The following is a 2,101-nucleotide window of genomic DNA, read 5'->3' as shown; positions in this document are numbered from 1 at the left end:
CTTGATTAGATGTGGAGCCTTTTGACCTTGCTTATCTTGGTCTGGAGGCGCTGGGCTACAGCCGTAGATCTTGATACCTATTTCTCAGTCCAGGTCCCAAACACAATTTCTCAACAACAATATTTGCAAAAGCATTTACCCTGTGCCCACAGGAGCATTAAAAGCAGAGCCAGATAGTTTATTTAGTGGATCTGATTTCCTAAATTAGGGAATCGTTCCTTGGCAGGGTATAGGCTGGCTTGAGACAAAGCAGTTAGATGTGCTGGAGCCATAAGGGTGTATATTAGTAACTTCTGAGCAGAGAATAAAAAATGGGCCTAGATCTTCAAAAGAAACTTAGAAAGAAATTACTTCCTGATAGTGAAGTTGATCAAGCAGAGGCTCACAGGAAGAGGCTATGACATCTCCTCAAAGACAGTGGACGGGTAGGTTGACCTAGAAGTGACAAGATCTGTAGCATTGACTCCCAGGAAGTAGGGGCAAGGATTGAGGATGACCAATAAAAATTAGCCCCTGTAAGTGAGACAAAATGCAATCCCTACTTGCAACCCTTACATAATTGCTGCACAAATGAGCATGAGCAACTGGTGCAATAAATTAGACTTAAAGGACTAATTATTTAACACATCTTTGGCTAAATTCCATTCAAAGAATACAGACAAAAATGACTTTTTTTATTACAAAATTTTAAATGTAGTTTTTCAGTGGTTTTAGTATTCTAGATACTGCCATAGAGTCATCTTTTATAATATTTTTCTTCCAAAAAACTCCAGTATAAAGCTGAGAACATTTATCCTCCATAATTCAAACTTGGAGTTGTGCCAAAGCCTGTTATAGAATTTCATTTTGATACTTGATCTTGAATACACAATGTGGACCCACATATCCTTATTGTTTGCCAACAAATGCAAACCTTCAAAGCATCATTACACAAGTGACTTGTTTATAAAGGCTTTGTTTCTTAGGCTACCTCAGTTCTCCAGAACAGAAGCTTCCTGAGGGCAGGGCCAAGCCTGTAATGTTCAATGGCTTCTCCTTAGGCTTAGTAAGCCCCTTGCTGGCTTGGTGGATAAGAAGTGCTAAAGGACTTCCTGCATCCTTGGATATATTTACTAAAAAAGAGAGAGAGAGAGAGAAAAGTTAAGTGGAAGAAGAATAATAAGTAAGTTTTATAAGATGAGAGAACTTGAATGAAGTTCCCATTTATTATAATATGTATTTAGCACATAAACAAGGTATATGAGTATAGCTGTTTAAAGACAGACATGAAGCAGAAAAGTCTAGAATGTCTTCTCTTTTCAGAACTACAGTGTATTATTTTAGGTTTTAAGGGTTTTTCTCTGCGTTCTCCAATTACCCTTTGAGGACCATCACTAAAGGGTGAATCTGGCACTTCTGCTTTCTGAAACAGCTGTGGTACCTTATGGAGATGAAATTCTCTGGTTTTCAGTTCCCATTTGGTGAAGCCCCACGCACATCAAGTCAGACAGGCCATTTATTGCTCTTGACAGCAGGGTGAGGTCTGTGCACAGGAATGGCTGATGAAGGAAACTCTGCAGAGGGATTCAGGAGTTCGAGCAGCCTGGACTGGTCAGGAAAAGGCAGCTAAAGGAACTGGTTGTGTGGTCGTTCACCAAGGAGGATGGCAACTCAGGGGCTGTGGATGGCCTCCAGGGAGCCCTGCTGGCACGTCCCCCTCTGCCTTTTTCTGAGGGAGCCCTTGCCCTCCTGATGCATTCTTCAGGTCCTCAACCCGATTGCTCCCCCAACAAACATTCTGTAAAGACAAAGGGGAGACCTTGAGAATCATCCAGAATAGCTTGGTACATAGAAAAAAGCATTCGTATTACATAGTAATTACTCAGGGAGCTAAGAATCTGAGGTCTTCAGTTTTATTTCTGAATAAAAAATGTACTTCAAGGTAGACATATACATGACATCTTTAATCAGTCCCCTGTAAAGTGAGCATAACTGCATTAATTTGTGCCACATAGATGTTATAAAGATTAATTAATGCTTTTACAGTGTGGACTTCAAAATTATTTCAACTTGAACTGAGTGAAAGGCTCTTAAGATAATAGGCACATATACCCATGTATGC

The 2,101-nt window shown here is 40.2% G+C and overlaps 1 long non-coding RNA gene across 1 annotated transcript; it reads right to left on the bottom strand.

Annotated features, from left to right (window-relative positions):
- Positions 1 to 653: 653 nt before the first annotated feature.
- Positions 654 to 1,760, bottom strand: LOC103598532. Its single transcript, XR_551211.1, has 2 exons — positions 1,421 to 1,760; positions 654 to 1,112 (listed from the first exon to the last, which is right to left on the bottom strand). It is a non-coding gene; the product is annotated as an uncharacterized LOC103598532 (long non-coding RNA).
- Between the last annotated feature and the right edge of the window lie 341 nt (positions 1,761 to 2,101).

Source organism: Galeopterus variegatus, unplaced genomic scaffold (assembly GCF_000696425.1).
Source record: "Galeopterus variegatus unplaced genomic scaffold, G_variegatus-3.0.2 Scaffold2662, whole genome shotgun sequence".
Classification (NCBI taxonomy): domain Eukaryota; kingdom Metazoa; phylum Chordata; class Mammalia; order Dermoptera; family Cynocephalidae; genus Galeopterus; species Galeopterus variegatus.
This window is presented reverse-complemented; position numbering and strand designations above follow the sequence as displayed.